The 26260-nt window shown below is 39.8% G+C and overlaps 1 long non-coding RNA gene across 1 annotated transcript in view; it reads left to right on the top strand.

The window, feature by feature from the left end:
* LOC129517079 (uncharacterized) overlaps positions 1 to 26260 on the top strand; it is a 75938-nt gene that overhangs the window by 5445 nt on the left and 44233 nt on the right. The window contains exon 2 of the long non-coding RNA XR_008665949.1: positions 1026 to 1045. This is a non-coding gene — a long non-coding RNA (uncharacterized LOC129517079). The remainder of the gene's footprint in view (positions 1 to 1025; positions 1046 to 26260) is intronic.

Raw genomic sequence — 26260 nt, 5'->3', positions numbered from 1 at the left:
ACCAGCAGGGTACCAGTTTCTCATTTACTCACCAACACTTGTACATATTTTCTTTTGACTCTAGTCATCCTAACAGATTTTAAGTCACAGCTCATTGTGGGTTTTTTTAAAAAATTGAAGTATAGTCAATGAACAATGTTACATTAGTTTCAGGCATACCACATAATGATTTGACAATGCTATACGTTATGTCATGCTCACCCAAATGTAGCCACCATCTGTCATCATACAAGACTATTATAATACCACTGACTCTATTCTCTGTGTTGTACCTTTCATCCCCGTGACTTACTCATTCATAACTGGAAACCTGTACCTCCCTCTCTCCTTTACCCATTTTGCCTATCTTTCTATCCCCTTCATTGTGGTTTTGATTTATGTTTCCCTGATGACTAATGACAAAGTATTTTTTCCCCATGCTTATCGGTCATTTGTATTTCTTCTTGGCAAAATGTTTATTCAAGTCCTTTACCCATTTTCAGCTGGGTTGTTGGTCTTTTTGTGGGTTCCGCCCTTCTTGCAGTTGCTACAGGGGAGAAGAAAGGGAGAACTTTTCATCCTGCTGCTTTTGCCGAGAAGTCATCTTCTCATGCCTCTGGTCTTCTTTTTATGGCTGTTTGTTGGTGAATCAGTTCAGGCTACTGTCCGTGTAGTGGAGAAAAGGAGTGAGTAATGGGAGGCTCACAGCAAGAAGTAGACTTTAAAAACTGTGTTCTGAGGGATCATCTCTGGAGGATCAAACAGATCTTAATCAGATCTTACATGAACCTGTTTCATTTATGCATAAAATAATTCAGTCTTAGAACAGGAAGACACCTTAGAGTTCATTGGATCCAACTCCATTATTTTACAGATAAGATCCAGGTCCTGAAAGGTGAGATAACTTTTTCTGTTGTTTTGCTAGTTTAAAACTGATTTTTTAAAAATGCCTGCCTTATGTGTCACTACAATTGACTGCAAAAGTGTTTTTTCACTGGAAAAGGACACATTAGAGATACAACCTATTTTTGTTTTCTCTTCTCCAGGTGAAAGAAGAAGACTCCAGGTGAAATATTTTGTCGTCAACTCTGATATATGAATGGTTTCCAGGCTCTTGGGGATCAGACTATTATTTTAAGTGAATATAGATGAGCAGTACACTTGTCTAGCACTCTACTCTTTGCAAAGTGGTATCTTATTCTTAGAACATTCTGACCATCAGTGAGCAGGTGTTACTACTCTTAGATGGGTGAGGACATGACCAAGAACATCAGTAAACTGGTGGCTGCTTTTGGAGCAGATCACAGTCCCTTGTCTCTGTGAGAGTGATCGGGCTGTCACCCTCCTGATTACCATATCGAAAAAACATCTGAATGTGGGGTTAGAGAACCCAATTCTATCCCTGACTGGCTGTGACCTTAGGTAAGTCACTTTACCTTTCTGATTCTTGGTTTCCTCATGTGTAAAACAGACAAAAAACCCCCACTTACCTGTTCAATTGTTGTGAGAATCAACACAGAAAGTGTAACAAAAGTCCTTTCTGAATATAAAGAACTGTACAAATGTTAGTGATTGTTATTATCTGGCTGTCTGGGTAGAGGGTCACTTTGTGTATTATAAAATAAGACTTTGTAAGGTTGAACAGCATTGGAAGCTTAAGGAAGCTTCAGAGGGCTCCTGCAGAGTAAAAGATGATGTTCTCTTCATCCTCAGGTCTTATCATAACCCATAACCATTGTTATTTAGAATTCAACAGACATAACAAGCTAAGTCTTCTTGAAATATTCCCCACTTTGTAAATACAGCTTTGCTTTTACAGTTCTTTTACCAGCAGAAAGATGCAACGTTTGCTCATTTCACCTAGCATTTGAAAGGTCAGTCGTGAAAATCCGAAAATCTTTCCAACACAGAAATCCAGTCACGACGTTCCTATTATTAAAACCTTTTAACTCCCTGTGGCTCACAGGATAAAGTCCAAATGCCATAATGGCAAATGTTTTTTTCTATCCAAATGGACTATAAATATGTAAATGAATTTATTAATTGAACCCCTATCATGGGTGTACAAGGCCCACTCTGGTCCAGCCCATCTGTGCTTTCCGTCTAATCTCCTACTTCCCTTTGCACCACTACCCCCTCTCGCTGGGAACCACAGTCTCTCTCTTTGTCATGGCCTCCTCTTTGTCTGCATGTGCCACCTCAGCTACATGGAGTGTCTTTCTCCCTCTCTGCCTGTTTGCCGCTTTCATATTTATGCTTTAAGACCCAGCTCAAAAGCCACCTCCTCTGTGAAACCATGTCTGGCTTCTTCTTCCTCACAGGGAGGATTACTCATTTCTTCTCTGCACGGGGGTGGGCTGGGGAGGGGAGGGGGGTGGGAAAAAGAGCATTTCCTACATCATTCTTTTGTCATTTCATTTGAGATTTTGCCTAGCCACTAGTCCACAAGAATTTTGAGGGCTGGGCCAGAATCTTTTCTTTGTATGGAATCTTCTTTGTACCCCAGTGCTCAATGTTGCATGCGGAAACAGCAGGTACTCAATATATGTTTGCTAATGCATGTTTGTTGAAACCTGTAGGGCAAGATACACCAATTAAAAAAAACCCAGGAACTCCTTCATACTCTGTGCTTTGAAACCCACCAACAAACTCTATACCCTAGAATTATGCCCATTATTACTTTGAGTCTTCCATTTCTTCTGTCCAAGACTAAAAATATTTCACCATTCTCTAATTAGACATGAATTAGACAATAAAACAAGGGCTTGCTTTAAAGTCCCCACCCTCCAGGCCTCTCTTTTAGGCAATCAGTCCATTACTTGGAGAGCTGGGGCTTGGGACACCAGGTCCCTCTCTCCTTGTAGCACTGTCTCTGTGACTTGAGCCCATTTCTTCTGGTCTCTGGGCTTTAGGTTTGGAATCAGGGAGTTGGCTTGTATTTTCTTAGAGGTTCCGCTCAGTCCTGACAGTTTATCTTGGACATAGTAGATCCTAGGAAAGCTGAATGGGACAAATGAAAGGCAAATCTATTTCAGCTGGGGCAGAAAGACAGCCCTTAGACACACTGACAGGAGAGAGAGTGGGCGAAGGGTAGGATAGAAATCAGCCTGAAATCCTTTCAAAATTCAAGTGTTCTGTTGTTGCTTCATCATTTCTCCCAGCAGGGAGTAAGTCCTTCTAGCTCAAACATATCTTCAGCATGCTTACCCCTTCCCCATGATGCTCCCTAAACCTGGAGATTTTTCTTCAGAGCTAATGGTCACAGAACCTATTAGAATATTCCTCCCTCCCTCGAATTCTTGTGCACCCTTTTTCTGCACCTCCCCAGAATTTCAACAAGTTACTGCTAGTGAGATCAGAATGGGAAACAGCAGAAGGGTCAGGTGAATCCAAGCATATACTTGAATGAGAGCAGAGAAGCCAGCAAAGAGGAATACAAACACCAGGGTCTGTGAGAGCTCTGGATTGAAAAGCAGACATGGAAAAAGAGAAGAGTTAATGGTGGAAGGGAGGGCTTAGGAACAAGACACATTTAGGAGTTTTTTTTTTTTTTTTTTTTTTTTTTTTTTTACTGCAGATCTGTTGTGTTGCAGAGGTTTGTTTTTTTTTTTTTTTTTTCTTCCTGTTTTTGTTTGTTTGTTTTGATTTTAGGAAGGAGAATTCTGAAAGAAAATAAGTATGAGGATTGCACATCCATGCACAGGGTGAGGATAAGAATAATTCAAGAGCATAAAGTTTAACATTTAACAAAAGTCCTTGTATTAATTGTTGTTTTGAGAGAGAAAACATGCTAGTGAACAGAGATAGGGAAGGTCAGAGGGAGAGGAAGGGAAAGAATCTTAAGCAGGTTCCATGCTTAGTATGGAGCCTGACACAGGGCTCAATCTCACAACCCTGAGATCATGACCTGAGCCGAGATTAAGAATCTGACACTTAACCAACTGAGCCACCGAGGCATCTCTCTCTCTCTCTCTCTCTCTTTTTAAAGATTTTATTTATTTATTTATTTATGAGAGAGAGAGAGAGAGAGAGAGAGAGAGAGAGAGAGAGAAGAAGAGCAGGGGGAGGGGCAGAAGGAAAGGGAGAAGCAGATTCCCCACCCTGAGCAGGGTTCGATCTGGGACCATGACCTGAGCTGAAGGCAGATGCTTAACTTACTGAGCCACCCAGGAGCCCCTGATACATCTTTTATTAAGTGAAAAGTAGAGACACTTATTGGATGGACTCTGAGTAAAGTTTTTAATAAGTTCTAGTGTTTATTGTTCTAAAAGGGACTAAGTCCAGCACCAAACCTAAACTGAAAGGGCTGCTGTCAAGAAAAGGGCTAAAAGAAAATTGCTTCCTTTTATTAAAGGGAAGAAAATAGAAGACAAGATTAAGAAAAAAGAACAAGAAATGAAAAGAGGACACAAAATGTCTAATGCTGAGATGGCCACGGACTGCCTGTTGTCCAGTGAACCTCAGTGCAGCCCCTGTTCCCCCATCTCCCATCCCAACAGCTTCCCCTTACGTAATAAGAAGAGGATAATGCTGGGTAGTCAGAAAAATGTTGCTCAAAATTCAACTAAAGATAAGTAACAGCAAAGATATATCCAGTCCCTCGGCAAACTACTGATGTTGCATAGCAACAACTGCCTAGTTTTATTTCTGTCACAGAATTGCCATAAGGAAGCTTTGAAATTAAGTATTTTTTAGAAATTTAAACAAACAAGGTAGCATACTTCCTCATACCCATCCAAGTCACCTGCTTCCTTCTAAAATTAGAAAGGCAGCCTCTCAAAGGGGGAGACAATTAAGATAGTAAAAAGGACTGAAATTTATTGGGTCCTTACTAATAATTTTTTTGGATTTATCTCCTTTAATCCTGACAGTAACCATGTGAGGCAGGTCTTACTCCCATTTTGCAGATGAGAAAACAGAATATGGGGTAACTTGGCCAGGGTCATAAGAGCCAATAAGAGGCAGAGTTAGGATTTGAAACATGCCCTCCCCCACCAGCTTTTTCCTGCTTACTCACAATTCAGTGCTTTTCCCATCACCCTATGCTACATTGAGGTCTGTGCCTGGCTATAGCAGCTACTCTCACTCCTTTGGATGGTATCTGGAATTGTGTCTGTAACAGGCTAGTAATACTTTCAGAAGAACATTTGGAAAGACTTGGACCCATATCTGACAGTGTGGATCAGTTGTTTCATGTACAGATTTACCTGAGAAACTCTTGAGTTCATCAGTCTAGTGGAAGAAACTAATCTCTCTTCAGGGCACTTGTGTTATGACCTGTTTGAGGGGACTCCCTACCACAATTCTTGGTATTGGATTTGCAGGCAAGTATTTAGGAGTTGTTCAAGAAATAAGTTCCCTATGAATTGAGACATTTATTTTATCCTTTGTCTTTTCTTAGTAATTGCTTCAGTATCTAAAAGCAAGAGTAATGGAATAAATGCAAGGAACCCACATTACAGACATTTTTGAAATCCCTTCTACTCATGACTTGGGGCTGTGTCATGGAAAGATCCCACCTCTGATTGCTGACCACTCATTTGGTTCTAATATAGAGGAGGGATTTCTTCAACAGATATTTCTGGGCACCTACTCTGTGTTGATTATTGTGCTGAACAAAAGAATACTGTATTAACATGATCCCTGACCTCAAGAAATTCTTCAACCTAGTTGAAGAGACAAGTATTATACAAAGAGTTAATACTTGTGCAGTAGATGAGTATTATAACAGATTAGGCTTAAAATCTAGCAGGGGCACAAAAATAGGTGTCATTCAGTCTGGCATATCAGAAAAGGTTTTGTTGGAAGAGGACCCACTTAATCATGTTTATGCAGGTCTTAGGATCATTGAAGCATTCTAGGGAGATGGACAGTATGGGATCATGAAACCACTGGCAGTCCAGGAAGCCTGGTATATAAATTGCTGGGAGGGAAATGACCTTAGAAAATAGGTAGGAGTCAGTGATGGTGCGGTCTTTGATGTATGCTGAGGATGGACATACAGTATAATGTTGGGGAGGGACATTCATTCTATGGATGATGGGAAGCACTGACAGATTTATAAGCAGGGGAGTAATATCTGCTGGCAATTAGGAAGTAGATGTAGCTGGGCAAGATTAGATGCAGAAATATCAAGAAAACACTGAATATAATAAATTTAAAGGTATTTCTTTACCAGGGTTCTTTAAAAAATATTTTAATATGCAGATGAATACTGTGATATGGCTTTGTGGTGGCTATTCTCCCTTTTCCCTTCCAGATCTGTTCTCTATCTTTTTTCTATCCGGATTCAAAGAGGGTGACCTCTGAAAATGTCCCTTGCTCTTTGGCTTCTTGTTGGGTTTATCAATGGGGGGGCACCAGCAGGAGATTAGAGGGTGGATAGAGAGACAGGATAGGAAACTTAAAAGTCCCTCCATTGAGCCTCAGCTTGCCAGTGGCCCTACCTAAGGTCACAGTTCTAGTTGGGAGATCCCTTTTCTGGAACAGCTTGTTCTGGGTTTTAGAGCTGCAGCTCCTTTTGTCCCTTGAAACCCAGCAGTGGCAATGACTTCCTGCTATTACTTGTGTAGGGGAGGATCTTCGCAGTCCCTTGCTACTTCCTGGAGTCTGCCCTCAACTTTGTAAATGGTCCTACATTCATATATCTTCGGTTGCCACTTTGGTGTGTGATCCAATTTCCTGTGGGGCCTTGACTAGTATGGTCTTGGCACACTGCCCTTGAGAAACGCCTGTCCTTTTCAAGAACATTGCTTGATGTAGGGCTGGGAGAATGGGAGTCTGAACCAAGACTACATAATAAGTGTGAAGAGAGGGACATAGACTGGAGAGCTGGAGAGATACTCAGGAAGGAGAATGGACAGTGCTGAGGGACCCAGGAGGTAGGGAGGAAGAAGAGGAAGAGTCTAGGATGGCTTCATGGATGCTTTGGGCTGAGCTGAGTCATGTCATTTACCAAATCACAGAATATAGAAGGTTGGACAAGGTATGAAGGAGACTATAATTAGTATGCTTTGGGACATAAATTCAAGGTACTTGTGGGGCCCTTAGGAGTAGAAAGGAAGGGGCTCCTTCTCATCTACTGACTTGAAGAACATGCATTACCTTAAATACTTTTTTTTATCACCCTATTTACTTTTGTCAGTCCTTTTCTTAAAATCCTCTTTGAAAATAAACATATGCTTGGATGAGGAAATACATAGTTGCCAGTATCTTTATTGTGACTTTGTGACAAGAGAGACAGCTTTGCTAAAAATATTGAGAACCTAGGGCCTTATTGATCTTCTTAGAAGGCCCACGTTTGTCTCTAGACTCTATCAAGTTAAAATAAGGTTCCTTTAAGGCAGGCATGGAAAAGCTTTCAGCTCCCAGCCAGTCAAGCACCAGGCCCCCCATCATCCCTTCTAGTCTCCAGCCTCCACTTCATAAGGCTTGCTGCCCGTGCCTGTCACAAGGTGGCAGTCCTGCCCAGCTGACCTGGTATGAACCTGTGGGTGAGGTGTTGACATTACCCATTCCTGCTTCTGACACCCCCTCAATTCTCATTCCTGTTGCAATTTTAGCACAAAAACTTTCAACAATTGCAGAAATGGAGTTCATTTTCCTTAGCCTGACAACCCAGTCACACTCAAAACAATGAAGAACGAAGCAGGGTCTTCAGAGGCCTTGTGGTATTTGCAATGGTAATTGATGGAACATCCCCAGGGGAGAAAGAGACGGTTAGGGAATAAATGGGGATTTCTTGGCCTAGATTCTATTGCCTGAGGTTGGAGTATGATTTAACCGGGAACCAATGGATTTCCTTTATTCTTTCATTTTTTTTTAGTCTGCAAGTTTTTTTAAATGCTTATTGCACATATTGTTTCCCATTTTTCATTTAGTAAGCAAATATATACCGATTTTATAATAATTTTTCATTATATTTGGCCTTTATTCCTAATTAGACTTTTAAGTCCCAGTGTTTTATATTCCTTACAACCCGTAGATTATACTGTGCTGAAAGCAGGTGTCAAAAAAAAAAATACTTGTTGACTACATGGCTGAATATATTGCTAAATACAAATCACCAAGATAGACCTCACCTCTATCAAAAGGCCCGAGGCAAGCACCCCAGTTTACTCTTTAAGAAGAGCTCTGGTTTCTTTTAATCTTCATTCAGCTAATTATCTCAAGGTCAGCAAAGCTTGAGAGTGGGGAAAAAGATTATTATAAAGAATGGAATCGTGTTCAATAGGTTAGTGCAGAGGCTCAGCTACTTGCTTGTTGTAGAATCTTGAGCAAATTACTTAATCCACTGGGACCTTATTTCTTTATCTATGAAATTAATCTGTTATGGAGAGTCAGCATGGTATAGTGAAAGGAACATCGAGCATCAACCAAAAGACATTGGTTCTAGTCCCTCATCTATTGTTAGTGGTATCATCTTAATCTCCTTAAGCCTCAATTCTACAATTCTATGTATATTAACTCTTAAATAACTCAAACTAAAACCAAGCATATATGTATGTGTGAGTGTGGGTATATGTGTGTATGGGGGATACTTAGATTAGTTAGCTATTGGTTTTTTTTTTAATTTTCTTTTATTTATTTATGATAGTCACAGAGAGAGACAGAGAGGCAGAGACATAGGCAGAGGGAGAAGCAGGCTCCATGCACCGGGAGCCCGACGTGGGATTCGATCCCGGGTCTCCAGGATCGCGCCCTGGGCCAAAGGCAGGCGCCAAACCACTGCGCCACCCAGGGATCCCTAACTATTGTTGTTTAACAAATTACCCCAAGTTTAGCAGCTTCAAAGCAAAAGTTTATGATCTTACTCTGTTTCTGGGAGGTTCAAACGGAGTCTCTCATAAGGCTGCAGTCAAGCTATTGAGCCAGGGCTACAGTTATCTCAAGGTTCCATTGGGGCTGGAAACACTAGAGCTTTTCTGCTCGTTCATGTGATTATCAGCAGGCTTCTGTTGCTTAGTGGCTGAAGGCTGGAGGCTTCAGTTCCTCACCACAGGGTTGCTCATATCATGGCAGCTGGAGTTCCCCAGAGCAAGAGATCCAAGAAAGTTAGAGCTGGAGCTAGAGTTACAGACAGGTGAGGAGGAAAGAGAGTACCCAAGGCTGCAGTCTTTTATAACTAAAAATCATGGAAGAGATCCACCATTATTTCTCTGTATACTGTTGGTCACCTAGACCAATCCTGGTACAATGTGGGGTCAAATTCCATAAAGTTGTGTATACGAAAACCCGGAATCATTGGGGGTCGTTTCAGAGGCTGGCTACCACAGTACTCAACAGCAGAATTAACAATATTTTCAAATACTCTTCCTACCATTTCTCATCTTCTTTGACTGTCTTCCCTGCCAGGGTAGAATCTTATTTTCCACTATATCTCCACATGCCTGGTGCGTGCTATGTGCTCCACATTTGTTGGAATGAAATGAATAAACGAGTACTGTACTTTATCCATGTTTCAGCCCTACCATTTTTTTAAAAAAAAAATTTTTTTATTTATGATAGTCACAGAGAGAGAGAGGCAGAGATACAGGCAGAGGGAGAAGCAGGCTCCATGCACCGGGAGCCCGATGTGGGATTCGATCCCAGGTCTCCAGGATCGTGCCCTGGGCCAAAGGCAGGCGCCAAACCACTGCGCCACCCAGGGATCCCCCTACCATTTTTTTAAAATGAGATGGAAGGAAGCTTAGAGTCTATAATATACCTCATCTCTCTGCAGATGTGGAAACCTAAGTCCATAAAGGTATTCTTATTTGTTAGCAGTGGACCTAACACTGGAATCTGGTCTTTAAACTCCCCATTTTCTGTGCTTTTTACTTCACTCTCTCTTAACTTCAGTCTTTGTGACTTGGAATTATCCTTGACATAGAAATTAGTAGCTCTGTTAATAAATCATCTACCTCTGCAGCTCTGCCTTTTGTGCCATTGCCTTAGTTCCACTTCTATTGAAATATTCAGTAATGCTTTCATCTGAGTTTGTAATCTTCTCTTTCTCTTCACCTTCTGGTTTCCTGGCCCTAACCCTAAATGTACTGAATGGCCAAGGTTTCATGGATATTAAGTTCTAATATTAACTTGTGCTATCATCTTCCATGCTCTGTTTATTTTTTATTCTTGTAATACAGTTCATAATTATGTGTCTGAAATGGCTTCTAGTTTAAAAGGAAAAAGCAAAAATCCTTTTGCAGTAGGTCCTATTTAAATCACAGTCCTCATTTTTGCTTCATTTCTCCATTTTTTTCCCCCTTATCTGGTACTAGCCTCATTAATTTTTTTTTTTTATTTGAGATCTCAGCATTTCCAGAGTAAAGATGTCTTTTTCACACGGGATATTTGAAGCGGACTTCTTTACTCTTTCCCTTTTGATGATGGCACTTTGTACATAAAGCTAGTATAGCATGCACCGCATTGCATTATTTACACATCTATGTCTCCTGTTAGACTGGGCACCTTGAGAGTAGGCATTATGTTTTACTAATTCTCTGTATGCTCTAGTATCTTGCAGTACAGCTCCTAAGAGGATCTCCACACTTATTTGTCAAGTTGAACCAAGCAATTCTTCATGTCATTTTAAATATTATATAAAAGTATTCTCTTCCCAGTAGTGATTGCTCTTACCTGAGACCTTTTAGTACCTCTCTGAGTGAGAGACAGGCTTTATTATTGCTTTAGCCCATCATGCGCTATCCCTGGAATATTCTGTAGCCCTCAATCTGACCTGCATGAAGCCTGCCTGCCCAAGGCAATGTAACTTGAGGTGTGCCTGGAAAACCTCTCCCCCACAGGTACAGTCCTTTTCCAGATAAGTGCAAACCCTTTCTCGTTGGAGGTTGAAGATTTAGTTTACCAGGGCCTCCTTTTGAAATCCACATGTTTCATAACATGTTTCTCATCTGCTGGCACCCTGGCAGGATTAATGTTCCAGTAGAAAGAATTAGAAGAGCCAGCAGATTCCTGCTGGAATGAAGCCCTCCGTCTGGAGTACTGGTGAGTGGGGAGGGGCTGATGAGAGGAGAGGCAGGAAGGCAAATACAAACTGCAGGCCTGTCCTCATCAATCCAGCTCAGAAGCCTACAGTTGGGGCAGAAGCCTACAGAGGGGAAAGAAGCAGAAACCTGCTTTTTGTCCTCTTGCACTTGGTCCAGCTTTGGCTTCGTGGTCTTCTCGTTTTCTCATGTAAATTTCTTGAAGTCATACTCCAAACTGGAGAATTGGCTATGAGGCTGCCACCAGTTACCCTGCTTTGGCTATCCAAAGCAGCCTGGAGGGTCACTCTATTGCATGCAGCTCTGGCCTCGCTAGAAAGGTTGTAGGGTCCCCTTTGCTCAGCAGGGGGTGCTGTGCTGGCAGCCTCCCTCATTGCAAAAGATGATTATTTCTCAACCATTCTAGATAGGCTGCTAGTTTTAAAATTTTGTTTTGTTGTTCTAGTTGGCCACACAATATAACCCATTTACTAGATGACAAATGTTTGCTTTTTAAATTAAAGATTAAGATCACTAAAAATTTTTTTAAGAATTTCGTTTTTCCCTTGTAAATGCTCAAATGGAGTTAAAAGACTCAGGTGATGTCAGGAAACCGGATTGGATGTTGACTGTTCTCCTTTTGTATCAGGTAGGTGTGTTTGCTGCCTTTAGACTGATGGCTGAGTCTTCACTCTCATGTAGGCCACCCACAGAGCAGGGGGAGATCTGGGGTCTCACGCAGGCTGTATTGGCTCTGAGGATTTGGGTGTTCTCCGGCTGGGCATACTCATGATAGTCCATTCCTCTGGTCTTCAAGAAGAGCCTAGCTCAATGTAGTGTCTAGGTGAGAAGTGCTGAACTGGATGTGTTACCCCAGGGGGTCTTCATGGCCCACCTCAGTAGTTCCAGGCACATTCTTGGCCTTGGCATGGTGGGAGAGTGTCTGCGCAGTGATTAGCCCCTGACTAACCTATTATCACTGGTGTGCCTTGGGCAAACCTGGCAGCCAGCAGCATAAACTTCGGAAGCTCTTTCACTTACACCTTGGAACTTCTGCCCTCTTGTTCCTGGGAATTGCCCTAATGGACACCAGATCCTTAACCCCTTGGCTTCTCAAAAACTGCTCTCCAGTTTCATTTGGACCTTATGAAGCAGGAAGCGATGGAACTGCCTAATGCTTCTTAGCCTTTCAGTGTTGTTACATTTACGTTGTTTGATTTAAAAATAAATGTATTTTCTACTTTGCAACTCTTATGTTCTCTTTCACTCAGCTGTTTAATAATGTCAAATGCTTAGAACCCAGATTAGAATTTCTTACAATGGTCTCTGATTAAACCCTAATAAAAGCACAGTCAGGAAAATTCATAATATAAGGCATGCTAACTAACTCTTGGAAGCTCAATTTACATTTTTTAATTCTTAAACTAATTTAAGGATTATGCCTTAAACTGAAAAAGCTCCATGGGTACTTTGGCAAAATATTAACAATAATAATTTTTTTTAAATTAAAAAACTTGGATAGTTTTGTTCATTCATTCATGACTTTGCCTACTTTCAAAAAAATGATTTGAGACAATGTACCATAATTTGTTAAAACCACTGAAAGAAAAATACAAGGATGAAGAAGAAACAATGAAGGGCATTGAATAATTTTTCCATAAAACTTGGACTAAGGGAAAAGTCTACTTTGAAGTCCAAGACTTAATTCCAGGTTTTCCCATAGCCAAGGCAAAAAGAAAAGCACAGTGTGTTACATATCTCTCATATCTAATATGAATAAGCATTTTGGATGGATGTCTTCCTGGAGCTAAATTCTAAAAAAAAATTTATGTTGTGAATCTTTGGGGATGTTGATCAGGATCGTTGGCATATCTTCAACTAAATAAGATGCTCCTTATTTAGCATTATCTATACAAAGTTTTGATTTACAAATGAGGGCTTGGAATGAAATCATGGTTTGTGAAACCATTCCTATAAAGAGCTACAGCAGTATTCAGGTATACAACTTTTTGTTAAGATGGGGTGATATAGCTTAGAAATTCTAAAACAAATAAAAGGAGAATGAAAAGAAACACAAGAAGAATGAAAAGATAGCCATATTCTATCTCTTAAACATCAGTGATCTTCACTGGGGTTTTGTTAACTTATCAGAGAAACTTCAGAATTGAGGTTACTGGGGGAACCTTAATTGAAGTTACTTGTGGGTATCCTATGTAGCTTGAAACAGTATTCATATTCTTTAGATATGTGGCAAGTTGGTATTTTATTACACATTTTGAAGACTGACTTGTCTTCCTATTCTGATGATGGACCACTCTAACTCTGCATGAATGAAAAAATACTGACAAAAACCTTAACAAAAACGTCTAGCAGACTGATTGGGACTTAGAAGGCACTCAGTAAGTGGGAGTGCTCAGTTGGTTGAGGCAGGCTGCCATGGGCCTTGCACACTTCTCTATATTCTTGCAGTATGCCAGATTGCAAGGTCTATCCATCACCTGATACTTAACAGTGTTTGTAGCTAGCCACACAGGCAACTAGGTAGGTCTAGGTGATCAGAGTAGGACTATCTTGTAACTACTTGCTCCCCTGGGGAAAGGGAACTAACTAACTTTGATATGCTCATTACTGCTCCTTTTATTTTACATTACTTTGAAATATCTTTATTTTATGCTTGCTGCAATGTTTGCAGCTTGATCAAAAAGTTCTGGGCTTAAAAAAAAAAAAAGTTCTGGGCTTGAGATCTTGGGTTACCCCTTGTAAAGCAACCCACTGTGCAGGCAAGGTATCATCTGTTCCCATCATGTGACCGCTGTTGGACTTGAGGGCAAGGGAAACTGATGGAAATATGCTGGTGCTCATGTTGCCCATGTGCTGTCAGTAATAAAGACCTTTGTCTCTGACCTGGAAATCTTTTGTCTTCTGTCCTTGAGACTGGTGGACTCCTCAGTTTGTTTGCACAGAGGGGGAAATTTCAGACTCTTTATAGCTTTTGACAGCCTTTCTGTAAGTCATCATGTCTTAATCTTCCTGCCTCTTTAGATTGCCTCTTTAAGCAGATTCATTATCATCATTACTTCTAAGAGTGCTTCCTACAACTGGCAAGCTTATTTTCCCTTTACTTTGTTTACAGCCACAGTGATTAGGAGTTATATTCTTCAGTTGGAATGAAAACTGTAACAGAATAGGAGACACTGGGTGGGACATATAATCCACAACTATTCCTGTCAAAATGGCAATAGTAATAATAATAATTAGCATTATTTTCATTATTATATATGAAGAAATTGAGACTCAGAAGGATCAAGTAGCTTCTCCAAGGTCACATAGCCCAGGAGCTGCAGAAACATAATGAAAACCTGGACCTGCTGGCAGTTAGCTATTATTCTATATTCTCAACAATAGTATCTGGTTCAGTTTCAAATACATATGTGTGTGTGTGTGTGTGTGTGTGTGTGTATACATGGTTCTTACTTTAACCTGCTATTTCTCTTTGCTAGGGATTAGTAACCTCTTTTTAATTTTAGCTCAAGTTTCATGACTATTCCTGTGTTATCTTCTTCCTTCTTTAGTGTTGTCCTCACTCAAATTGGCCCAAGTTCCCTTCAGTTTGCTTTGGGTTGGCGGTCTTATCAAGTAATGGTAGGACCAAAGAGGTGACAGTGACCTAGAGAATCCTCAGCACTTACAATGATCAGTGAAGTAAAAAAATATTCTTAATCATAACTCCAAAATACTCGTTGCTGCTCCCCTTATTTTCAGTTTCTCTTCAATGTCTTTGTCTGATTTTTTGGTCCATTTGTCTTTGTGCCTGCAGATGATGCACAATGTTAAAACTGTTGTGGTGCTGGGTGAGAGAGATGAGTCCCTTTATCTGTGTTACTGAGCCATCTATGAGGCAGACCTGGCATTTGTTGCAGGAAGGACTGGTTTCTCACTGCTCCATTTGGAAGAACACTTCTGACCTTCTGACTCTAAATAGGAACATTGTCTTCCCTATTTTCCACTGTGAAATAATTCACAGCCACACTTGACCAAAGACTTCTGTCTCTAGGGCACAGGTCTCCTAGTAGATTCCTCATTACTCTTAAGTTGCAATAATTTATTATTTTTACTTATTTTTTTACTTATTTTACTTATGTCTTATTACTGACTGCCAGTTATAAAGGCGGCAAAGGAACAATGATATTGATAATAATAGTTTTAATTATGTATAACTATATTATATATTATATTAACCACTACCACCATTTATTGAATAGTGATGATTCACAAGGCTCAATGCTAAGGTTTGCATGTATTATCTCATTTAATCCTTTTACCACTATACCAAAGGTTGGTAGTGTTATAAACCCCATTTTACAGAGGAGGAAATTGAGGCTTACAGAGGTGAAGTAGCTTTTTTTTTTTTTAAGATCATCTATTTATTTGATTGAGAGAGCGCACGCACAAGTTGGGAGAGGGGCAGAAGGAGGACAGACTCCCTGCTGAGTGGGGAGTCTCATGAGGAGTTTGATCCCAGGACCCAAAAATCATGACCTGAACTGAAGTCAGATGCTTGACAGACTGAGCCACCCAAGTGCCCAGAAATAATTTCTCAATACTTTTCATGTGGCATGTGGCAGAACCAGAATTCCAACTTAGGTACTCAGACTTCAGAGCCTCTCTCTAAACCATCATGTTCTAAAGGATTACAAAGTGTGGTTCCAAGAATGTTAGCATCAGCATCATCTGGGAGCTTGCTATTAATGCAGATTCTCAGGCCTTATTTCGTATCTACTGAATAAAGAGCTTTGTGGAATGAGGCCCAGCAATCTGTTTCAATAAGTTTTCCTGGTTGATTCTGATGTATGCTAGTTTTACAGTCACACTGTGAAGCTTTCCTCTCTCCATATAAGTATAATATCAATTCTATTAATACTGAAAAAGAAGTAACCTCCTTTAAAAAGGCATATTTGTTAAATGTGAATTTGTTAAAATACAGGCTGTCATACAGAGTGTCATGTATAAAGTGTTTTTGGCAAAAAAAAAAAAAATAGAGCCCAATTCTGATGAGCTCTAGCTCTAACTGCTAGTTTACAGGAAAATGGGGGACACAGGAGCATGTTAAAAGAAACCATGGGAATGCATTCAGCAAGATCCAAACTGAGAAATCCTACAGGATTAATGACATGATTTCTTCACCAAATAAATTGCATTGAAAAAAGATAGGAAGGAGAAATGTATAGGTTAAATGAGATTGAAGACATCAACCAAATGCAGTGTTTGGACTTTGGATCCTGATTAAGACAAAATTAAAAAACAAACAAAACAGCATAAGCATCATATAAAACAATCAAATATTTATGGACATTTAATACTGACTGAACTTTTTTTTTCTGACTGAACTTCTGATGTTGATAAGGAATTAATGTTAATTGTAAAAGTTATAATATTGGTATATAATTATGTTTTTTAGAAAGTGTTTATTTCTTCAGATGTACATACTGTTTACTGAAATAGAAGTTTCTGGGTTCAAGCCACTGGATTTAGTGAACATTATGGTGTTTCCCAACACATTCCCCCTTCTGCTAATGTTTACCTATATTTACCTACATTTTCATTTGAGTGTTCATTCCTCTCTACCTTGTGTAGTCCAAATAGTGGGTCATGTAGCTCAGGCTTAATTTAGCTCCATCTCAAGTACTAGCTACACTTTCTAGTTTGAGGATGGGCCAATTAGGCAGGAAGAAAGTTTTTGGGAAAGAAGTTTACTTGTTCTTAGAAAATTCCAGGAAGCAAATCAAACTTGTTTCTCCAGGACATTGATGTGGTATCTAGTCCCTCAGAGGTATCCATGAGTCCTTCCTGGTACCCATGGCCTTTGTAGTCTCCCCTCACACTGAAGTATGGCTGACCTATGTGAACAATAGAATACTGTGGAAGTAATGGTATGTGACCTTTGAGGCTAAAGAGATTGTGGCTTCCTTCCTGTTCTATTTGATTTCTTGCTCTGAGGAAATACAGCCACTATGTCATGGAGACCCTTGAAGTCCCACAAAGAAGTCCACACAGCGAGGAACCAGTTGATAGTCTATCTGCCATGTGAGCAAACTACACTGGATGTGAACCCTCCAGCTCCAGACAGGTCTTTAGTGTCTGCAACTTCAGTTCACACCTGACTTTATGAGAGACACCCAACCAGGATCCCACAAACAACTTCTGAATTCTACATTTACATTAACTTTGAGAGATAAGTGATTAGTGTTGTTTTAAAGAACTGGGCTTGATGTAATTTGTTGCATAGAAATAAATAATGAATATACCAGATGAAAAAACTGCATTCCAGAGAGTTGTAAGTAGGCATCTTGTGACCATGGGAGGGAGCCAACTTGAGATTAAGTTTACATTTTGGAAGGCAAAACAGAGGGCTGGGAAGAAATTGATTCTTCATTGTCATCTTTGAAGCTCATCTCACTTTGAACTGTGCAGGTCATGAACAATAAATATTTTATTGTTAAAGCCAATTTGGATTTCAGTTACTTCTAACTGCCTGACTGGGGTAGGAAATATGAGAATTTCAGTGGTTATGACTGGAATACGGAGGGAGTCTGAGTGTAGACACGAGGAGGAGTAAGTGAGTAGAAAGACTATTGTATTGGTTTCCGAGGGCCCCCATAACACACTGCCACAAACTGGGTGACTTAAAATAACAGAAATTTGTACTTTCACAGTTCTGGAGGCCAGAAGTCCAAAATCAAGATATCAGCAGCATTGGTTCCTTCTGGAAAGTCTGAGGGAGAATCTGTTCTGTGCCTCTCTCCTAACTGCTGGTGTTCCTTAGCTTTAGATGCATCACTCCAATCTCCGCCTCTGTCATTGTATGGCCTTCTTATAAGAACACCCACCTGTCATTGGATTTAGAAAGGTTATATTCTGAGGGTCCAAATAGACATGAATTTTAGGAGGACCCTATTCAGCATGGCACCACTATGCTTTATAGTGTTTATTCATTCAACAAATACTCATTGAGTGCTTGCTGCATGTTAGGCTCTGTGTTAGTTAATGTGAATGAAGTGATAAATAAGACAGCTATGGCGCATGTCCTATGGGGTGCTTACAACTCTTACAGTCTAGTATGGAAGACAGATATTAAACAAATGGTTGCATGTATAATAAAAATTACAAAAGGAAAAAAGGTTGTGTGTGATGATATCACATGAGAAGTCACCTAAACAGTATGAAATGGGGTGGGGATGATTTAAAAGGCCTCCTTGTGGTGGGGACATCTAAGCCAAAACCAAAGAGCAAATAGGTATTAGCCAGGTAAACAGTACAAAAGCTAAGTTACTACAAGGTGCTACGTATGAGAATTTGCACTTATAACCAGCACTTCAGTAATGCTCATGCATGATGGATTTTGAGAACTTCTTCTCTGGGGCCTCAGCTAACCTAAAATGTATATCCCCCATCAGCCACCTATGAGGAAGACTCTCGCTGTTTTCCCATTAAGCCCTGAACTGGGAAAGGGTGGGGAAGCCCCTTATTACTGAGGCTCCCTACCCCTCCAGGAACATGAGCCCCTTTCCACCACTGTGCAAGAATCAACTAAATAAAAAGTGTGATTTTTATATAGTTTAGGTTTTTCTCCTCCTTCAGTGAGCATTCTCCAACTTTTCCCTTCCTCCAACCCTGCTCTATTTTCTGTCACATAGCAAGCCTATTGCTTTGCATTTTAGTCGATAATTTATTTGCCATTGAATTGTAAAAGGCCACTTTTCTCTTGAAAAAATCTTAAATGTATGTTGTGCTCATTCAGTATTTTATAGGAAGAAAAGGCATTTACATTTTCATTTTTCATCTTCATCAGCACAAGCGGCTTTTTTTTTAAAAAATTATCTTTCCTTCAGAATGAAAGAGAGAGATGGTCCACAATAGCATTTCCCAAATATCACAACTGAAACAAAACAAAAATGTAACTAGATTTGGGATTGTTTCTCAGGAAAACTCTAGTAGATTCTTATAATTTGGCTGCTTTGCAAGGTTGATGAGACCAACGTTTAAAGTGGATTTTGGAGCTTTAAAGAGTCTTGGAGGTCGTCAAAATTCTGAAAGATCATCCTCCTCTTTATATTACAGGCGAGGAAAATTAATGTAGAGGTGAGGGGAATTACATAGTCACTCTTAGCCAGATGATTCAAAACTCCTTTTATTCTGCAAAAATTGTTATTTTATTATTATTTTCTATGGCTTTGGTTCTCAACCTTATTTTTCATGTGTGGCTACCCTCTTTATGTCCTGTCCAATCTTTTCAGGTTTCTCCTCCTTATTTGTTGCCCCTTAACTTATAAGAAATCTAGCACCCTCCTCACTCCGTGGTCTGAGTCTCAGAGAAATGAGGGTCTCCTCATATCAGCAGTGGGGAACTTGCCCCTATACAGGAGTTTGGGCTTCTGAGTCTTTTTTAAAAGGTTATGCATGTCTTAAACATACAGAAAAGAAAAAAAAATATTTTAAAGCCATTTTCATTCGTTGTCTTCAGTCTAAAAATAGGGTGACAGAGGGATCGTGGGATAAGCAGCCGGAGCAGGGAAGAGTCGGTTGCCACAGTAACCAATGAGCCATTTCGCTGCATTTGCCTTGACTGTGTGATTTCTGGGAGGTTTTTTTTCCCCTTTCCTTCTCCTGTGCGTGGGGGTGGGGGTAGGTGGTGGGGGCATTTTTAGATTATATAATATGGATCCAGATTCCTTACTTCCGGAGTCAACCAGTCTTCATGAAAGTGCTATTCCCTCTTACTTATCCCCTCACTGCAAATAGTCTCAGGTCCACTGGCTTTGTGGGGACCAAGAGAAAAGATCATGATCACACCCATCTCCATGTTCAGTGGTGCCTTTCCTGAATACTTCTCCAGTTTCTGACAACCGAACTCCACAGAAATATCCCTCCATTTCCCACTCCTGATCCTCAAATGCCCCAGGCTTCAGCAATCTACCAGGAGACTAGTGGGGCTTTCTTCTGTTCTGCAGAAGAGAAATACAGCCCTGTGTGTGGGTTGAGTCAGTGAAGTCACTCTGAAGCTGACCTGCTTCTGCTGCCCTGAATGGCAAGCTCTACCTTCTCCCAACAAGCAGATCCTGGAATCTGGATATAGGCCCACATCAGAGTAGAAAGAGCACTGGTTTGGAAGCAAACAGATCTGTGTTTGAATACTCAACCCACCACCTTGGACTAATAACTATTTGACATTTTGAACCTTTTGTAAGAGATAATACACCTAAAGCAGCTAGCACAGTGTCTGGCACATATTTAGCACTGAATAAATATTAATCTCTTTTACTCCTTCCCCAATTTCCCTATCCATGTCTCCTTCTCCCTTCCTGCTCTTGTAGGGCCCTGGTTGACCATTGCAGGCTCCTTCCTACATAGTGTTTTAAAAGAGTTAACATGTATTTGAGGGGTCACCCTTTTCTGTATCTCTTTTAAAGGACTCAACTTTCCATAGTCCTCATTCTCCTCCCTGGCTGCCTCATATCCTTACATGACATCATTTCATGCTTCAGACCTTTCCTGACTCCTTTTCATCAAAACACATCTGTTCTCTATCCCATTCATGAAAAGCCGGGTAGATGCCTGGATAGCAAATCAAGCCTGAATCAAAATGTAAAACCGTGTTCGGTGTATCCAAATGTGTTAAAATGGCACATGAAAAGCTCCAATCTTTGCTGCTTATTAGGATGATCAGAAATGAATGAGAAGCTGAACAAGAGTGTATTAGGTAGAAATTATTTTTTTAGTTGCAGTGATGGAAATACCAACCTGAATTCGCCTAAGCAAAAAACGAATATGTTAGTTAAAATAAGTGGGGAGTCCAGGAGTGGAGCCATCCATAGAGATCTCCAGAGATTCAATGACTAGCATCAGAAGTCTTTCTGTTCCTTAATTCTGCTTGGTTTCTGAATTGCTTTATCCTCTGCTTACCACAGACAGGCTTTCTCAAAATTAGTAACATGGCCTCAGATTTACATCTTCCCACCTTTTATGACCTAAGAGGTAAGACTCCTTTTCCACTTGCAAATTGGATAATTGCAGGGAAAAGCTTTGGTTAGCTTGATGTGTTTTTTGTTAAAGTAAGATCTTTACCTAGTGGTAAAGGTAAAGGTAACCCAACTTGGAGCTCAAATTCATGACCCTGAGCTCAAACTTGAGCAGAGATCAAGAGTCAGATGCTTAGCCCCCTGAGCCACTCAGGTCCCCCTAGTTTGGTTTGGGTCTTATGCATACCCTGAACCAATCTCTTTGGTTGGAGGAATGGGGTATTATCATTGACCATGTTGGGTCTCACATCAGGGAGGTGACTGTCTATAATGGGTAGCCACCAGAATGACATGATTCATATGTTGGGGTGAGATCAGTTCCCCAAAGGAAGGCAGAATGCTTCTGGAAGGCAGAAACAACAGAGGTTCACTTGAGAAGAATAACTGAGAATGGTACTTCCTGTATACCTAAGAGAGTACCTGGGGAAGGGCAGAGCTACGTAGGTACAAAGCAAATGCTCAGTGACTCTGAGGAAGGAGACAATATTCTTGCCCTCAGGGAGCTCTGAATTCAGGGCAGGAAAAATAACTAGGAACACATGGAGCAAAACAGATGAGGTCACAGGGATTGGCCAAAATGCACTTACACAGACAGAGGAACTGAGAAAGGAATGCAAGGGAAAACTCAAAATTGCACCCTATGTTAAGAGAACTGATTACTTATATATAAATTATCTCTCACATTGGGTTCCGTGGACCCTCAGTATTCCGTTAGGTGCTGCTAGGTGCACCCAAGAAAAAAGAAAAAGGAAAAGAGAGGAAAGAAAAAGAAAGGGAATGAAAAAGAAAGGAGAAGAAAAGGACTCTGTGGCCATGTTTGAAAATTGTGGCTCAGAGTTAATTAGGCTTTTAAATTTTCTTGTTTTCTTTATCATGTTAATGCTCATTCAATATCTATGTAATAAACGAGCTTAACCACAGACTACTTAGTTATAGCTATAAAAGTTTCATAGTTTGTTTTACAGTTAAGTTTGTGATCCGTTTGAGTTGAGTTTTGTATAAGGACTGAGACAGGTTGATTTTTATTATTATGATGTTTTTTTGCCTATGAATATCCAGTTATTCCAGCATCATTTGTTGAAAAGGTATCTTTCTCGGATGCCTGGGAGGCTCAGTGGTTGAGCGCCTGCCTTTGGCTCAGGGCATGATCCCAGGGTCCTAGGATCCAGTCCTGCATCAGGCTCTCTGCAGGGAGCCTGCTTCTCCCTCTGCCTATGTCTCTGCCTCTCTCTCTCTGTCTCTCATAAATAAATAAATAAATAAATAATAAATCTTTAAAAAAAAAAGGTATCTTTCCTCATTGCATTGCTTTTGCACCTTTGTCAAAAATTTGTTGAGAATTTTTTTTTTGGTTTTTACCCATTTTGTTTTTGTTTTTTTATTGTATGCTTGTATATGATTTTTTTTAATTGGAGTTCAATTTGCCAACATATACCATAACACCCAGTGCTCATCCTGCCAAGTGCCCCCCTCAGTGCCCATCACCCAGTCACCCCAACCCCCTGCCCACTTCCCCTTCCACTACCCCTTGTTCATTTCCCAGAGTTAAGTGTCTCTCATGTTTTGTCACCCTCACAAACTTTATATGGTCTCATTCATTTGTTGAGAATTTTTTATGTGGATTTCTGTGTTTTCTATTCTGTTCCACTGATCTATGTGTCTGCCAATACCACACAGCCTTGATTACTATCACTATATAATAAATATTGAAACCAGATTAATTGATTTCTCCCACTGTTTTGGACTGAAAGCTTTTGTCTCCTCACTCCCCAAATTCATATGTTGAAGCCCTAATCCCTGGTGTGGCTGTATTTCGGAGATGGGGCTTTTAAGGAGGTAATTCAAGTTAAACGTGGTGGGGTTCCTATATGATAGGGTTAGTGTCCGTATAAGAAGTTTCTAAAGTCCCCCCCCACCCCCTCCACCCTGCCGTGTGCACACTCAAAGGAAGGGCTATGTGAGGTGAGGATACAGCCAGAAGGTGGGTATCTGCAAGCCAGGAAGAGAGCTCTCATCGGAAACTGAACGGGGCCAGAATCTTTTTTTTTTTTCAAATTTATATTTAAATTTTTGTCAGTTAATATATAGTGTACTGTTGATTTCAGGAGTAGAATTTAGTGATTCATCGCTTACATATAACACCTAGGGCTCATCGTAACAAGTGCCCTCCTTAACACCCATCACCTGTTGAGCCCATCCCCACCCACTTTCCTTATCAACCCTGCCAGAATCTTGATCTGGGACTCTTACCCCCCTAGAACATAAATTTCTGTTGTTTAAGCCACCCAGTCCGTGCTATTTTGTTATGGGGGCTTAGCAGACTTATATAATCACTTTAATCTTCCTTTTCAAAATTTTTTGACTTTTCTAGTTCTTCTGCTTTTCCACATTTTAGAATAATCTTGTGTGTACTTAAAAAAAATCTTGCTGAGATTTTGATAGGAATTTTGTTAGACTTTTATATTACTTTGGGGGAGAATTGAAATCTTTACTTTGTTGAGTCTTTCCATCCAGGAACACAATATGTCTCTCCATTTATTTAGATCTTTTTGATTTCTTTTATCAGTGTTTTTTAGTTTTAGCATACAAGCTCTGTACGTGTTTCGTTAGATTTATACCTAAGTATGTATGTATGTATGTATTTCTCCTAAATATTTATTTTTAAACAATTATCAATGATATTGTATTTTTAATTTTGATATCTGTGTGTTCATTGTTAGTGTATACGAATACAATTGAGTTTTGTATGTTTATCTTTATCCCATGACCTTGCTGTATTCATTTATCAGGTCTAGGTGGATTTTTAGTGAATTCCTTGGAATTTTTTATATATACAATCATGTCATCTACAAATAAACAGTTTTATTTATTTCTCATTTGTGTGCCTTTGTTTCTTCTTGTCTTATTGTATTGGCTAGGACTTCAAACACAGTGTTGAATAAGAGCAATGAGAGTGGGTATCCTTGCCTTATTCTCAATCTTTGGGTAAAATATTCAGTCTTTTACCATTAGCTGTAATTCTGGAGTTTATTTTTGAGATGTTCCAATTGAGTAATGTCTCCAGTTTCATCCTTTTATTGATTTTTGAAAATTTCTTTTGAAATAATTCTTTTTTCGTATTCCATTTTTTAAAAAAATTATTTATTTATTCATGAGAGACACGCACAGAGAGAGGCAGAGACATAGGCAGAGGTAGAAGCAGGCTCCCTGTGGAGAGCCTGATGCAGGACTGGATCCTAGGACCTCTGGGATCATGCCCTGAGCCAAAGGCAGATGCTCAACTGCTGAGCCATCCAGATGTCCCCATATTCCATATTTCTGAGAGTTTTTATCATGAATAAGTGTTGAATTTTGTCAGATGCTTTTTCTGCATTGGTTGACATGTTATGTGAGTTTTCTTCTCTTGCTTTAAATTAAGCAATTGAATTACATTTATTAATTTTCAAATATTAAACGAGTCTTGTATCTCTGGAATAAACCCCACTTGATATGATGTATAATTCTTTTTATATATTGCTGGATTATATTTGATAATATTTTGTTAAGGATGCTTGTGGGATATTCATAAGGGATATTAGTTTTTGGTTTTCTTTTTTAATTGTATCTTTCTTATTTATTTACTTATTTATCTTATTTTCTTATTTAATTGACATATAATAATTAATGTTCAATGCCCTATTAGTTTCAGGTGTACAACACATAGGTTCAACAGTCTTGTACATTTCTCTGTGCCCACCATAATAAGTGTAGTCACCATCTGTCACCAAATAGTGCTATTACACTCTTATTGACTATATTCTCTATGTTGTATTTTTCTTCTCCATAATTTACTTATTTTATAACTGGAAGTTTGTACTTCTTAATCCCCTTTATCTATTTTACCCATGCCTCCACCAACTTCCCTGCTGGCAACCATCACTTGCTTCTCTATATTAAACAGTCTATTTTCTTTTTGAAGATTTTATTTATTTATTCGTGAGAGACACACAGAGAAAGGCAGAGACATAGGAAGAGGGAGAAGCAGGCTCCCTGCAAGGAGCCCAATATGGGACTGGATCCCAGACCCTGGGATCATGCCCGGAGCCGAAGGCAGACACTCAACCACTGAGCCATCTAGGCGTCCCTAACAGTCTATTTGTTTGTTTTTATTTTTTTTTATTTTTTTTAAATTTTTTTATTTTATTTATGACAGGCACACAGTGAGAGAGAGAGAGAGGCAGAGACACAGGCAGAGGGAGAAGCAGGCTCCATGCACCGGGAGCCCGATGTGGGATTCGATCCCGGGTCTCCAGGATTGCGCCCCGGGCCAAAGGCAGGCGCCAAACCGCTGCGCCACCCAGGGATCCCTATTTGTTTGTTTTTAGATACCACATGTAATTGAAATCATATGGTATTTGTCTTTCTCTATTTGACTTATTATGCTTAGCATAATACCCTCTATATCTGTCCATGTTGTCACAATGACAAGATCTCATTCTTTTTTATGACTGAGTAATGTTCCATTGCATGTATATATCACATTTTTATATATTCATCTATCAATGAACATTTAGGTTGCTTCTATATCTGGGCTATTGTAAATATGCTACAATAAACATAGGGGTGCATATATCCTTTTGAATTAGTATTTTTTTTTAAATTTTTTTTTTAAATTTATTTATGATAGTCACACACACAGAGAGAGAGAGAGAGGCAGAGACACAGGCAGAGGGAGAAGCAGGCTCCATGCACCGGGAGCCCGACGTGGGACTCGATCCGGGGTCTCCAGGATCGCGCCCTGGGCCAAAGACAGGCGCCAAACCGCTGCGCCACCCAGGGATCCCTTGAATTAGTATTTTTATTTTCTTTGGGTAAATATTCAGTATTGGGATTACTGGATCATAATGGTATTTCTGTTTTTAATTTTTTGAGGAACTCTCCATATTGTTTTCCACAGTGGCTATCCAGTAGTGCATGAGCATTCCTTTTTCTCCAGACCTTGTCAATGCTTATTAAAGAATTGGGAAGCATTTCCTTCTCTTGTATTTTCTGGAAAAGATTGTGTGAAATTGGTGTAATTCTTTACACACACATTTATTTAAATAGCACATTTATTGCTATAAATTTCTTTAATTCTTTAAATGTTCAATAGAATTCTCAATTGAAACCAAATAGATCTGGGGATTCATATTTTGGGAATTTTTCTAATTATTATTTCAAATTTCTCAATGGTTGTAGAACTATTCACATTATTTACCT

The sequence above is a fragment of the Nyctereutes procyonoides genome, unplaced genomic scaffold, assembly GCF_905146905.1.
Source record: "Nyctereutes procyonoides isolate TBG_1078 unplaced genomic scaffold, NYPRO_anot_genome, whole genome shotgun sequence".
Taxonomy (NCBI): domain Eukaryota; kingdom Metazoa; phylum Chordata; class Mammalia; order Carnivora; family Canidae; genus Nyctereutes; species Nyctereutes procyonoides.
Note: the sequence above shows the minus strand (reverse complement) of the source record. Positions and strands in the feature narration are given on the sequence as shown.